Source organism: Vombatus ursinus, unplaced genomic scaffold, assembly GCF_900497805.2.
Source record: "Vombatus ursinus unplaced genomic scaffold, bare-nosed wombat genome assembly UNPS02014793.1, whole genome shotgun sequence".
Classification (NCBI taxonomy): Eukaryota; Metazoa; Chordata; class Mammalia; order Diprotodontia; family Vombatidae; genus Vombatus; species Vombatus ursinus.
In genome coordinates this window covers 15,258,473-15,274,729 of record NW_020954571.1, presented here as the reverse complement: position 1 = coordinate 15,274,729, position 16,257 = coordinate 15,258,473, and positions in this window count along the sequence as shown.

Here is a 16,257-nt window from a genome sequence, read left to right as displayed (position 1 = left end):
TTAGTATGTCGATAAGATCTTCTCGCAAGAATTTATAGAAAAATTTATACAAGAATAGCATACAATCTCAGTGTAGGGAGCTCGTGATATACATTAGTATAAGTAGTACTTGAACTAATGAGATAATAGATTCCTTTAGTCATTAGTATTATTACTATACAACATTATGTTTTGTGGGTTGTGTTTGTTTTTTTTTTTTTGCCTATTTGTCCATGTTGACCATAGGTTGTCCCTAGAAATGATGAACTCTTTTATTAGCTTTCTACCATTCTGTGTTCATTCATATGAAATGTTTATAAAGTTCTTTGCAAATCTTCAATCATCGTTTCAATGTAGGCTATCCATTAATTCAACAAATATTTATTAAGTACCTGCTATGTTCAAGATACTGGACTATGCACTGGGGATACAAAGACAAGATGAAAAACATCTGCCTTCAAGAAGCTACTGGGCAGGGACTGGGGGTGGGCTAAGCTAAATAGCGTTTGATGGTGATAAATAATTGTTATTAATAATAATGGGTATTTATACAATATTTTATGATTTGCAAGCATTTTACATATATTATCTCACTTAATCTTCAGAGACATCATGGTGAGGTAGGTAGTACCAATAACTAATAATATTTTAGGATTGACAAAAAACTTTTCTCACAACTGTGAGGTAGGTAACACCTCTATCATTCTCTCCATTTTATAGATGAAGTAACTGAGGCTCAGACAGGCCAGTAACTTATTCATACTGGTCAGCAAGTGGCAAAGCTCAGACTCCCCAAAATTTCAGACTCAACTCCAGTGTTCTCACTATATCATAGCCTCCTGGCTCTGACTCCACACAACAGAGTTCTAGCAAAGGCATCCATGTGCCAGCTCTTGCTCCCTAGGACTTGTGACATCTAATAATGGCATTGAGCTTTTGTTCTGCTCTAGCTCCTTCTCCACCAGAGAACTGGTTCAACATCCAGAGATAAGTCCCAGAGAAACTCAACAGGGGTTGCTTACTCACATCACTGTGTTCCTTAGCCTCTTTGGGCAGGAATAGTCCTTTTTGATCTTAGTCTCTGTGTTGTAACCATTCATCTCTGTACTGTACAGTCTAACTCAGGAGTTGTTAACCTATTATTTTTCTGTGTCATGGACCCCTTTGGCAGTCTGGTGAAGCCAATGAACCCACTTTTCAGAATGTTTTTAAATACATTAAAACAAAATTCTATCAATTACAAAGGAAATCAATTATAGTGAACTACAGTTAAAAAGATGTTAAAAAACAACAAGCTTACAGAAGCCAGGCTGAGCCCCATTAAGAGCTCAGGGAATACATTACTGAGATATTATTGGGAAGATTTCAAAAGTACAAATGTATTCAAAGTTAAGTAGCTGGTAGCAATCAGAGCAGATTGAATTATAAGTTGACCATTCAGAGAGGCAAAGCCTGATCAGCTCATTTTAAAGTAACCATAGAAATATTGGACAGCAGAGAAGTCACCATATGTGTTGATGGATTTATAACAGTACCAGGCAGACCTATTCCATATCAGCTTTCAGGATCAGATTATTGAGGAAAGAAAAGATCGACTATATTTCAGTGACAGAATCTATTGCCCCTGCTGCCAGTCTAATATAGGCTCTCACTACCATTCACCTAGGCTATTGCAATACTCTCCTAGCAGGCCTGCTTCTACTCTTCCATCCCTACTAATCTGACATTTATATCACTACAAGGCTGATTTTCTCATATGCAAAAATCTAGTCACGTCACTTCTCTGCTCAAAACTATTGGACTACCTGTTTATTGAGTAAAGCTGAAACTTCTTGGCATTAATAGCTTTCCATGATCTGATACCACCTTATCTTTCTAGCCTCATCTCATATAACTTCTAGGATCTCAGAACTTTAGAGCTAGAAGGGATCTTAGGGAGTATCACAGAAACACAGGCTTTCATTTAGAAGGTCAGTCAGCTGATCTAACCCATTCCTGACAAAGGACATAGGAATAGTCACTATAACACACCAGACAAGAGGTCATTCAGCTTTTCCTGAAGATCTCCAATGAGGAGGAACCAATACTTTGCAAAGCAGACTTTGAAATGACTCTAAGTTTTAGGAAGTTTTTTCCTTATATCAAACCTAAATTTACCTCTTTACAATTTCCGCCCACTGCTTCTAGCTCTGTTGTAGGGTCAAACAGAACACCTCTCATCTCTCTTTCATGTGACAACTTTTTAAGTCCTTGAAGTCAACTATCATCTCTCTAAAGAGCTGCTTCTCTAAGCTAAATATCCTTAGTTCCCTCAATCAGTCTTCCTATGGTATGGTCTCAAACAAGACCTTTCACTTATTTTGGTTGCCTTTCTCTGGATATCCTACATCTTATCAAAGACTTTCCTAAAATGTGGTGGTCAGAACTGAACACAGTATTCCTGGAATCCCTGCTTCCTCAAAGAAGTCCAAGATAGCATTAGATTTTTAGCCTGCTGTGTTATACTGTTGATCATATTAAAGTTGAATTTGTATAATCAACCAGTCACTACCCTTTTGTAGAAGAGGAAACTGAGGTCCCAAGGATTGAAGTGTTTAGTCTGATGGGTAGTAAGTAGCAGAGACTGGTAGTACTCATGTTTAATTCTTTTAATTCAACACTCTTTCCACTTTACCATTCTATCTCAGTGAACTCTATGCTCAAGTCACATCAAACATACCTCGTGCTCTCCCACCTCCATGCCTGGGGTTATGTTATTCCTTTTGTCTAGAATGTGCTCCTTGCTCTCTGGAACTAGATTGAAGCCGAGAGTGTACGGCCTGCTCTTCTCTCTGTGTTATGTCCATTCTGTCCTGCTTTTAGGTAAAGAAGATTGGAGATGGCTAAGGACAGAAGAGTGAATCACCAGAATCTAGGTAGCTGTAGTAAATACTAGGATTTGCCAAAAGCCAGATGATGTGGCACAATGTCCTGAGTGACCCTTCTATCCCAGTCCAGCAGTAGTAGAGATGGAGACTCAACCATCCATTGACCATGTCCCAATTTGGATGTGAATATTGTAAGACAAACATTATTTAGAGACTAATTTAAGTTTGAGCCTATTCTTTCCAGGGGCCATAGGGGAGAGTTTTCTTCCAGGTGGAGAGTGGATATTTATATTTTTGTTCTTGCTGTATCTTTGAAGTAAATATCTCTTTGTAAAACCTTCATAGTTGTTGTTCAGTTGTGTCTAACTCTTCATGACCCTGTTTGGAGTTTTCGTGACAAAGATATGGGAGTGGTTTACCATTTCCTTCTCCAGCTCATTTTCCAGATGACGAAACTGAGGCCAACAGGATTAAGTGACTTGCCCAGGGTCCCATAGCTAATTAGTGTCTGAGGTTGGATTTGAACTCATGAAGAGGAGTCTTCCTGATTCCAAGCCCAGGGCTCTATCCACTGTGCCACCCAGCTGCCCAGAAGAGATGTAGCTGATGTAGTTCTGGAAGAGTGTCTGACATCAGTTGATACTCATATATTAATTTTTTATATAATCAAAATTGCCTATTTTATCTTTTATGATATTTCTAATCCATGTTTAGTTAAAAAATTTTCCCCCTAGCCATAGATGTTATAAATGTTTTCTTCTGTTCTTCTCTAAGTTTTTAAGGACAGAGATTCATAGATGTTAAGTAGCTTGCCCTAGGTCATAAAGTAGTAAGTACTAGACCTAGGATCTTCCCACAATTCTCTGCCTTCAGTGCATATTTAATGTTTGTTGAATTGAATTGAAAATTGAAAATCTGCATTGCTATTTGTAAAACTCTGGCAGTTATGCAGTAGAGATATAAATGTTTGAAACAATAGTTAAAAGGAAGATACACAAGTAGAAATGCTGTGTAGGGGCATGATGATGATTCTGAAAAAATGATTCATTTGAAACTCAATGATGAACTTGGTAAATATCAAACTAGTCTTATGATCTATAAATTTAGTGCAATGAGAATGAGGTAATGATGTGTTTTATAACCACCGAAGAGCTGTGAAGTCGAAAATGATCTCCACATGAATGTCACAGTGTAAAGAGTAAGAATAGAAAAAAAGAATCTTTTTATATAACTAGGTACCACTCATAGTAAGTGAATTCTTCACGGTATGAATATAGAGTCACAGGGAGACAGGCCCCTAAACTCCCACATCTCCCCTTCTGCCTGTCATGGTTCCTTAAATTCCATCACTAGCAATTAATTTTTTTTCTGCCTTAAAGTTGTACAGAGTTCAACATGGTATAGTAAATTAGCAATATAGAGTATATATATATATATATATATATATATATATATATATATACATACAATGTATACATTATAAAATATAGTAAATTAGATTTGGTATCAGGAGTTGTTTCAGTTTCAACTCTATGTGACCTCATGGAGTGGTTTGCTATTTCTTTCTCCAGTGTGTCCTTATTTTACAGATGAGGAACGGAGGCAAACAGGGGTTAAGTGACTTGCCCAGAGCCACACAAATGTCTGAGGTAGGATTTGAACTCCAGTCTTCCTGACTCCAGGCCTGCTGCTCTTTCCATGGCTCCATCTAACTGTCAGGAGGCCAAGGTTCAAACGCCAATTCTGACACTTATAGCTCTGTGGCCTTGGGCAAATCACTTTACCTTTTTGAGTAAGCCTTATTTTGGGGTTAATAATACGTCTGTGACACAAATTATGCAGATACATTCACTTCATCTGTTTAGAATGAGAAGGGACCTTAGAAATCATCTAGCTCAACCAAGTCATTTTAGAGGTAAGGAAACCCAGTGATTAGACTGAGGGATAAAATAACTTGCTTAGCTCGCACATGTAGTAAGCAGAAGAGTAGACGTGGTCACAGCGTTATTGCGGTAAAGATTTTGTAAATCACATAGTACTATATAACTGGGAGCTTTATCATTATTTGGAATGAGGGCACTCTGATGCAAATCAAAGTTCTGCAATCTTCTTTGTGTAACTTTGGGTAAGTCCCTTACCCTCTCTAGATACCAGTTTCCTCATCTGTATTTGTAAAGTGAGAGGCTTGAACATGATTATCTCTGAGGTCCCTTCCAGTTCTAAATCCTATGCTCTACTAAAATTCACATTTCTCTGGGAAGAAAAACATGTTTAGTTCTCATCAACTAACATTTTTAAGAGGAAGAAGAAACTAGAAACATGGGAGAGGAGACAAAGCCAACATTTATATGCTCCACGGTTTTGCTTAGTTTCTCCCTATTTTACACAACCCCTTTGATGAGCTGCCTAGCTGTAAGTAAATCTTTTAGTCCTTTGAACTCTGATACCATTTTGTTTATACCTCTCATATATGTAAGAGTTTGTGCCCCTTTTAGACTTCTCCAAAGTAGAAGCTCTTAAGGAGCAAAGACAGAGATAATGAAATGTAAGCGTAAGGCCCATTCAGGTATAAATGCAGTATTCCATAACTTTAGGGGTCTGAGGCTTTGAATGATTTGATTATGCATGAAAAAATCAGCAGAGACAATTAATTTGCTACAGGGAATACACTATCTCAATACCTTTGTCCTCTGCCACATATTTTACATAAGACCTTATAGGAATTTGGGAAATATAACTAGGTGGTCACCATAAGTTAATATGGGATTTCTCACCAAGGAAACCCAACTCTGAGCCAGGAATAATTATCAAATAAAAGAGGCTATATCTCTTATTAAAATTTTTAAAAAATTCATTTTGAACTTAAATGCAAAAAGACAAAAAAGGAGAATATTTCCATGTACACAGAACAACATAAAAAGAAAATTCAATATAAAACCATGAATTTCCGTTTCACGTTGTTTACTTTTTCTTTTTGAAAAAAAATGCAATAGATACTACACATCATTTTCAAAGCTACCCTGCTTTTCTATGCTTCCTTCTAAGTTTTCTTTTGTTCTCTGTTGTGTACTTTTTCCCCCTCCCTCTCTCCCCACTCTGCCCTAGAGAAAGCCACCACTAGACACAAATATGTATATATATGTAAAACCATACTATATATACACCTCTACTTATTAGTTTTCTCTCTGGAGGTGGATAGCCTCTTCTTTCATAGGTCCTTTGTAGTTGATTTGAGTATTCATGATATTCAAAATGATTAGTCATTCAAAGTTGTTTTTAGGACAATATTGCTGTTACTGTGTACAACATTCTCTTATTTCTGCTCATTTCACTCTTCATTATTCACTTATTTTTTTTTAAATATTTTATTTTTTCCAGTTACACATAACATTTTTAACATTTGCTTTTTAAAATTTTGAGTTCCAAACTCTCTTCCTCCCTTCTCATTAAGAAGGCAAGCAATTTGACATAGGTTACACATTCATAGTCATACTAAACCTGTGTTTGTCCTTTGTTCTCCAAGAGACCATGACATCAGGGAGTTGATGACATGACTTACAATTGACTTTGATCTGAGTGAGGGAGGGCTGTGCAAGGTCACCAGCTTCACTTTTTCCTCCAGAGCCATCTGGGTCCAGTGGCCAGATATTCATCAGGACAACTAAAGATGGCTCAGGATGCCATGGAAGACCCTGGACCTTTTAAGCTGAGGTCTTTTCAGGTTCTCACTTTGAGTAAGGTAATGCCCATTCAGTGAACAGGCAAGCCTCTTTAAGAAGTGAGTCAAGGGATGGGCCCTTTAATTAAAAAAAATCAAACTGGGAGGGGAAGACCTTTGTTGGCCAGAAGAGAAACAGTTACTATTTGTGTTTGTCCTCCAAGAGGACCATGACATCAGGGAGATGATGACGTGACTTGCAATTGACTTTGATTTGAGTGAGGGAGGGCTGTGCAAGGTCACCAGCCTCATTTTTCCTTCCAGAGCTACCTGGGTCCAGTGGCCAGATAGTCATCAGCATGATTGGAGATGGCCCAGTCATACTAAACCTATGTCTATATTAGTCATGTTATTTAAAAAAACAGACAAAAAATAAAAAATTTAAAAAAATTTAAAAAGTATATTTCAAAAGTATATTTCAATCTTCATTCAGACTCCATCAGTTCATATGACTATAGATGGCTTTAATTTCTTCATCTGAGAACTGCCTGTTCATATCCTTTGACCATTTATCAATTGGGGAATGACTTATATTCTTATAAATTTGACTTAGTTTTCTATATATTTTAGAAATGAGGCCCTTATCAGAGACACTGGTTGTAAAAATTCCTTCCCAGTTTTCTGCTTCCCTTCTAATCTTGGTTGCATTGGTTTTGGTTGTGCAAAACCTTTTCAATTTAATGTAATCAAAATTATCCATTTTGCATTTCATAATGTTCCCTATCTCCTGTTTGGCCATAAATTCTTATGTTCTCCATAAATCTGACAGGTAAACTATTCCTTGCTCTCCCGGTTTGCTTATAGTGTCAGCCTTTATATCTAAAATGCTTTCTTTTTTTAAATTTAATTTTTATTTTCAGTTCTAAGTTTTCTCCCTCCCTCTATCCCCTCCCCCAACCATTGAGAAGGCAAAAAATATAATACTTGTTATACATATGAAGTCACACAAATCATGTTTCCACAGTAGCCATGTTCCAAAAAACAACAACAACAAGAAGGAAAATAAAGAAAATAAAAATGTGTTGAATCTGTACTCTGAGACCATCAGTTCTCTATCTGGAGGTATTTTACATTTTGCATTTTACATCATGAGTCCTTTGGAGCTGTGGTGGATCACTGCATTGATCAAAATTACCAAGTCTTTCACAATCTTTACAATACTGCTGTTACTGTATAGATTATTCTCCTAGTTCTGCTCACTTCACTATGTTCATGTAAGTCTTCACAGGTTTTCTGGAACCATACCTTTCATCATGTATTCTGTCGTATTCATATACTATAACTTGTTCAGTTATTCCCCAGTTGATGGGTATCCTTTCAGCTTCTAATTTTTTGCCACCATAAAAAGCTGCTATCTATTTTTATACTTAAGGGTTCCTTTTATTTTTCTTTGATGTTTTTGTTGGATCAAAGGGTATGAAGATTTATAGTCCTTTGGGCATAGTTCCATATTGTTCTCCAGAATGGTTGGACTAGTTTACAGCTTTACCAACAGTGCTTTAGTGTGCCTATTTTTCCATATTCATTCCAGCATTTGTCATTTTCTTTTTCTGTCAGCTTAGCCAATCTGATGGGTGTGAGGTGATACCTCAGAGTTGTTTTAATTTGCATTTCTCTAATTATTTGTGATTTAGAGCATTTTTCCACATGACTGTTGATAGCTTTGATTGCTTCCTCTGAAAACTGTCTGTTCATATCCTTAGACCATATCAAGTAGGGAACGGCTCCTATTTTTATAAATTTGGCTCAGTTCTCTAAATATTTGAGAAATGAGACCTTTATCCTGCTAGAAATTTTTGCCCCAGTTTTGTGATTTTCTTCTAATTTTGGCTGCATTGGTTTTATTTGTGTAAAACTTTTAAAATTGTGTGTAATAAAAATTATTCATTGTACCTCCTGTGAATCTCTCTCTCTCTCTTGTTTGGTTTTTAACTCTTCCCTTAACCATGTATCTGACAGATAAATTCTTCCATGTTCCCCACCTTTGTTTATGATATCACCCTTTATGTCTAAATCATGTACCCATTCTGAGCTTATTTCAGTATATAATCCGAGATGTTGATCTATGCCTAGTTTCTGCCAGACTGCTTTCTAGTTTTCCCAGCAGTCTTTGTCAAATAGTAAGTTCTTGCGCCAATAACTGGGATCTTTGGGTTTATCAAACACTAAACTACTGTGCTCTTTTGCTTCTATATATTGTGTATCTAATCTATGCCATTGTTCAATCACTCCATTTCTCATCCAGCACCAAATTGTTATGATGATTACCACTTTGTAATACAGTTTGAGATCTGGTACTGGCAGGCCTCCCTTTCATCATTTTTTTAATTGATTCTCTTGATAGTCTTAACTTTTTGTTCTTCCAGATAATTCTTAAAATGATTTTTTCTAGTCTTATAAAGTAATTCTTTGGTAGATTTATTGTTACAGCACTGAATAAATAAATTAATTTAGTATTATAATTTTTATTATATTATATTATTACAAATTTTATTATATTATATATATTTTTTATTATATACAAAGTGAATAGTTTGGCCTGTCCATGAACAATTAATATTTCTCCAATTATTTAGATATGTCTTTATTTGTGTGTAGAATATTTTGTAATTGTGTCCATATAGTTCTTTTGAATGTCTTGGCAGGTATACTCCCAAGTATTTTATAATGTCTGTAGTTATTTTAAGTGGAATTTCTCTTTCTATCTCTTCCTGCTGAGTTTTGTTGGTAATATATAGAAATGCTGATGATTCATTTGGGTTTATTTTATATCCTACAACTTTGCTAAAGAAAATTGTTTTGACTAGTTTTTTAAGTTGACTCTCTAGAATTCTCTAAGTTTACCATCATGTCATCTGCAAGAAAATGATGGTTTTTGTTTCCTTGCTACCTATGCGTATTCCTTCAATTTCTTTTTTCTTATTTCTTTGGCGAGCATTTCTAGTACAATACTGAATAATAATGGTCATAATAGTAATCCTTGCTTCACACTTGATCTTGTTGGAAAGGCTTCTAGTTCTTCCCATTACAGATAAGATTAGCTCTTGGTTTTAGATAGATACTGCTTATTTCAAGGAAAACTTCATTTATTTATACACTTTCTAGTCTTGGTGTTGTATTTTATAAAAACAAAAATACAACAACAACAAAACTTTACACCTATTGACATAATCATATGATTTTTATTGTTATTTTAATTGATGTCAATTATATTTATAGTTTTCATAATATTGAATTGAACAGCCCTGCCTGGTATAAATCCAATCAGGTCATAGTGTATGATGTATTGCTGCAATTTCCCTGCTAGTATTTTATTTAAAATTTTTGCATCAATATTCACTAGGGAAATTGGTCTATAGTTTTCTTTTTCTGTTTTCGCTCTCCCTGGTTTAGGTATCAAAACCATATTTGTGCCATTGAAGGAATTTGGTATGACTCCTTTACTTATTTTTCAAACAGTTAATAAAATATTAAAATTAATTGTTCTTTCAATGTTTGGTAGAATCCTCTTTTTCTGTTCTACTTTGTACATGGAAATATTCTTTTTATTTCATGTTTGTTAAGTTCAGAATAAAAAATTAATATAAATAAATGCCTGCTACATACAAGTCTCTCTTCTAAGTGTTGAGGAATAGTATGGTACAGAGGAAAGAGTACCAGACAGATGTGGCATCAGGATCTTTTTGTTGTTCAGTCATTTAGTCATGTCTGACTCTTCCTGACCCCATGGACCACAGCACACCAGGCCCTTCTATCCTCCAGTATCTCTCAAAGACTGTCCAAGTTCATGTTCATTTTTCCATGATACTACCTATCCATCTCATCCTCTGTCATCCCTTTTTCCTTTTGCCTTCAATCTTTCCCAGTATCAGGGCCTTTCCCATTGAGTCCTGTCTTCTGACTATGTGGCTGAAGTATTTAAGCTTCAGCTTCAGTATGTGACCTTCTAGTAAATAGTTTGAAATCAATTCATTAATTCATTAATTAATTTCTTTAAGTATTGACTGATTTGACCTACTTTCTGTCCAAGGGATTCTCAAAAGTCTTCTCCAGCACCACAAATTGAAAGCATTGATTCTGTGGCACTCAGTTTTTCTGATAGTCCAACAGCCATACATCCCTATTGGAAAAGTCATACGTTTGACTATACAGACCTTTGTCAGCAAGGTGATGTCTCTGCTTTTTAGTATGCTATCCAGATTTGCCATAGCTTTCCTTCCAAGGAGACAGCATCTTTTAATTTCATGGTGTCAGCTACTGTCTGCAGAGATCTTTGAACTCAAGATTATAAAATCTGACACTACTTCTGTTTCTTTTCCCGCTATTTGGCATCAGGGTGCTTCCATTTAAATCTCTGCTCTGTTATTTGCTACCCATATGACACTTGGTGGTTTGCTTAACCTCATTAGGCTTTAGATTCCTCCTTTGTAAAATGAGGAGGTTGGACTTGGTGACCTTTGAGGCCTATCTTACTGCTAAATTCTACTAACAAGGATAAAATAAGACACAGTACCTACCAGAGCCATGACTAGGAATTCTTTCACTTGGGGCAAAAATAAATTGGTAGTGGGGGGAGGGCGCAGGAGAGAGAAAAGACACTGGCAGTAGCTCAGAAAAAAAGCTTTATCATAAGAGAGAGTGGTACAACCCCTGGAAAAGGCCACTCATCATATGCACAAGAGGTAGGGAGATATCTGGCCATGGGAAAAAGTCATTACAGCAATGGGACCATAGAGGGATGGGGGTCTGGGAGGACTTACAGTAGCAGAGGTTGGCAGAGGGCAGGTAGTAAATTGGGGGCAAGTGTGACCTTCTACTACATGTAGATGCTCTGAGGAGAGGTGTCAAACACTCAGCTGGCAATGCACCCAAGTATGATCTGAACCAGATTAAAATGAAGTTGAGAAATATTTAACAAAATAAATAAAAATACAGTAAGATATAATGTTAACATGTGTTTTTCCAAGTCAGAATGCTTCCTTATGTATGGTTTAGTGGCATCATATCTGAGTTTGCCACTCCTGCTCTGGAGCTAAGCCCTATTCATCTTTAGCTAGTTACTGCTCGGGTCCTACAATCACAGAGTAGGGAAGGATTTCATCTGGCAGGGATGGGTGTTCGCCTGCATATGTACCCTCTGTACAAAAATAACTTTTACTTCTTTTATCTGGTCTTTCCCCCATGGGGCAACCCTAAGGCTACTATTTATTTTATAATGTGTTAATTTAAGCTGCTTTAATTGCTATGCTAGGTTTTAGATAATATAATTAGTGTTTTAATTCTGTGCACCAGTTTCCCAAGGCAATTTTGCAAAGGCCACAATTTTGAAATCAAACAAATAAAGAATAAATAATAGCTGAGGTTATTGTAGCTACACCCTCTCCCAGCAGAATTAAAACTGCATATTTCACAGCAGTTTTAAGAGAAAATGATGCACCATTATTCCTCTGATTTAGATCATGCTGTGATTGATGCAAAGAAATGGTAAGAAGGCAGCACAATGTAGTTCAAAGGGCATTGGACAAGAAGTCAGGAAACTCCATTTTAAACTTAATTATAACATTTCTGAGTTGGAAGGGACCTTAGAGTCATCCACCCAACCCCAAAACACACACTGAACAGGAATCCCACTATAGTATTGTTGAAAGAACTTTGACTTGGAGTCTGAGGCTCTGAGTTCATATCTACTGTTTACTATCTGTTTGACCTAGAGCTAGTCATTTCATCTCTCTTGGTCTCAGTTTCCTCACATGTAAAGTGAAGAGGTTGGATTAGAGGATCTCTAAGGTCCCTTACAGCTCTAAATCTATGTGTCGATGATCCTCAGTAAGTGGCCATCCAGCCTCAAGCTGAAGACCCCTAGGGACGGAAAACTAAAGAAATAGGCTCTTGGGCAAATCCCTTTTTGTCATGAGGCCTTATATCCCTCATCTCTAACATGGGTGGACTGTACTAAAAATGCCAAAGATTCCTTGTGACGTAATTCCTTGTAATGTAATTCCTTCTATGACACTATGACCAGTAATTTATGATGTAAGTTCTCAACTTTCTGCTTTAGAGAGGGTGTTTTTTTCTCATTGCTCTTTCTCGTCTTATTAGTGCTGCCCTCTATGCTGCTAAAGAGATGCCAAAGAACTCTGAGAGGAATGAGCTAAGTGAACTGAGATTGTTGTATGCCAACTGCAGAATCAACTCAGCTTGCTCGTGTGTTGTTGTTGTTCAGTTGTTTAAGTCATGGCTGACTCTTCATGATCTCATTTGGGGTTTCTTGGTAAAGATACCAGAGTGGTTTGCCATTTCCTTCTCCAGCTCATTTTATAGATGAGGAAACTGAGGCAAACAGGATGAAGTGACTTGCCCAGGGTCACACAGCTAGTAAGTATCTGAGGTCAGATTTGAACTCAGGTCTTCCTGACTCCAGGACCAGCACTCTATTCACCGTACCACCTAGCTACCCATGTGTGCATTGTGTCAGACTCAAGCAGCTGGAAACTAGGACTTTTTAGTTAGGAGAAACATAAAATGTCAGAGGTGGAAGGGCTCTTAGAAAGTTGAAATGTTACCCATGACTTAGAACCTAAGTTCTGGGTTTACAGAGATCCGGTTTAATCTTGGGGACGTTACTCTAAAATCTCTCTTCAGTTCTCGACCAAAGAAAGCATGACTCGTTCTAGATCTAGGTACAAAAGGTAAAAAAAAAGCCCTCAACAACCAAACAGGTACTCTGATGAAGAATACATTGACTACTGAATGGACTTCATTTCACCAACAAAAAAAGGTAAAAAAAAAAAACCACACAAAACAACTCTCAAATCCATAAAAACATCAAGATAATGCTCCTCATTATTGATAAAAAGAAAAGCTCCATACATATCAAAGTATTTCTAGAAATATGACAACTAGGTGGCATTATAGTACATACAGTTGGGGGCACGGAGTCAGGAAGACTTCTCTTCCTGAGTTCAAATGTGGCTTCAGACACTTACTAGCTGTGTGACCTTGGGCAAGTCACTTAATCCTGTTTATGTCAGTTTTCTCCTCTATAAAATGAGCTGGAGAAGGAAACGGCAAACCACTCCAGTGTCTTTGCCAAGAAAACCCCATGGTGGGGGGGTGGGTCATGAAGAATTGGACACAACTGAAATGACTGAAAAACAAATATTTGTAGAAGTATTCTTCTTAGTAGCAAAGAATTGGAAACCATTAGATGCCAACTGAGAAATGGCTAACCAAATTTTGGTACATGAATGCATTGGAATATTACTTTGCTGTAGGAAACATATGAGTGGAGATGAGACAGATGTCAGAAATATTATGGAAATAGAACTGACAGGATTTGGCTACTGACAAATATGATGAATACAGAAAAGCTTGGAAAGATTTACATAAACTGATGCAAAGTCAAGTAGGTAGAGCCAGGAAAACAATGTATACAATATATGCAATAACTACAACAAGATTACAAAAAACCAACCACAAAAGTACAACCTGGTCCCCAAAAAGGGATATGAGAAGACATCTCTCCTTACTCCTTTATAGAGTTAGGGAGTCCACAGTTCTGGAACTTATTCACCTGGTTCAAAAATTCTTTTGAATTCATTATTGTCTAAGAACACATCCTTTTCTTTCTAAGTGGGTTATTTCAGGAATTCAGGGTTATCGAGGAACTCATAATCTTTTCTCTAGGAAGCTTGGTTCTGGAATTTCTCTGCCTGCTCAGGAACTCCATCACTGCTTATTCACTGCCATCTCTGTGGTTATATGGCTCCTTGGAGGGGCCTTGTAGATGTTTGGGCTTCCTTTCCAGGGACCTGAATCCAATCTCTGCAGCCTCTCTTCTCTTTGACTCTCCCTTAGCTCTAGTTCTTTCTGTATATCTCCCTCATTTTAAAGCCCAAATCTAAGGGTATAGGTCAAGATGTATGAATTGGTCTTTAGTTAATCAATACTCTTTAATATAGTATCAGGAGACCAACAAATATCCAGGGCCAGGAGAATTCACAGGCCATTGAAGAGACATCTTCAATGCTAGAATAGAGGTCTCATCTTTTAGTCTTCTTAATCTGATTAATGAAGAATTAATCAAGACCAGGATTGTCCTAGACACATCATCTGCATTCCCCTTTGAGTTAAAATGCAATCCCAGCTAATTACATCAGGGTGCCTTAAAGAACAATGAACTGTAAGCCCAATCTGGGAAATCTCTCTGGGGACCTAAGGAGCCTCCACACTGTCAGACATCTCAATCAATGCAGTAGCTACATTTTACTCTTTCCTGAATACCTTTGCCCAGTAAGTTAAATCTCGTCAGTTAGTCTTTGTAGAGATGGTTGATCAAGTCTGGAACGCATTCCCTCTTCCCTTCTTCCTCTTAAAATTCCTAGCTTCTTTCAAGGCTCAGTTCAAATGCCATCTCCTACTTGAGGCCTTTCCTAATCCCCTCCAGTTATTAGGGCTGTACTTTCTGTGTTACTTTGTATGAACAAATAAACCCCAGATCTAAAATTCTAGCTCTAGCCTCTTCTCTGAGCTTCAGCCCCACATCACCAACTGTCTACTCCTCCCAACTTCCCTATTTCTGTTAAAGATGCATCTAGCCTTCTAGTCACTCCTATTCCCAACCTTGAAGTTATTTTTGCCTCCTCATTTTTCCTCACCTCTCATATTTAGTCACTTATCAAGTCTAATTGATTCTACCTCCATAATGTCTCTGACATCTGTTCTCTTCTCTCCACTCACATTGCCACCACCCTGTTTTAGGCCCTTCAACACTTTTCTCCTGGACTATTGCTATATCTTATTAATTGACCTCCTAGCCTCAAGTATTTTCCCTTTTTATGCTTCACATGGTTGCCCAAGTGATTTTCTTAAAACATAGGTCTGCAATACTAGGTCTACATACCAAAGAGATAAAAAACAAAAAGGAAAAGGACCTGTATGTGCAAAAATACTTAAAGCAGCTCTTTTAGCACAAAGAATTGGAAATTGAGGGGATGCCTATCAGTTGGGGAATGGATGAATAAGTTGTGGTATATGATTGTGACAGAATACTACTATGCTGTAAGAAATGATGAGCAGGATGTTCTCAGAAAAGCCTGGAAAGACTCAAGTGAACAGAGGCAAAATGAAGTGAGCAGTACCAAGAGAACATTGTACACATTAACAGCAATATTGTACAGTGATCAACTGTGAATGACTTAGCTAGTCTCAGCAATACAGTAATCTAAGATAATTCCAAAGGACTTATGATAAAAAAAATGCTATCCACCTCCAAAAAAAGACCTGATGGAATCTGAAGGAAGATCAAAACATATTTTTAAAAATTTTTTTAATTTTTCTTTAGGGTTGTTTTTTGGTCCATGTTTTCTTTCACAATATGACAAATGTGGAAATGTGTTTTACACAACTACACATGTATAATGTATACCAAATTGTTTGCCTTCTTAATGGGGCGGGGGAGAAGAGAGGGAGTGAGGGAGAGATTTTGGAACTCAAAATTTTTAAAAAATGAATATTAAAATTTTTTTCATGTAATTGGAGGGAAATATTAAATTTTTTTTTAATTAAAGCACAGGTCTAACCATATCACTACCCTACTCAATAAACTCCAGTGACTATTTTCTCTTAAATCAAACACAAATTCCTCTGTTTGTCATATAAAGCCCTTCATAACCTGGCTCCAACTGGGAAAAG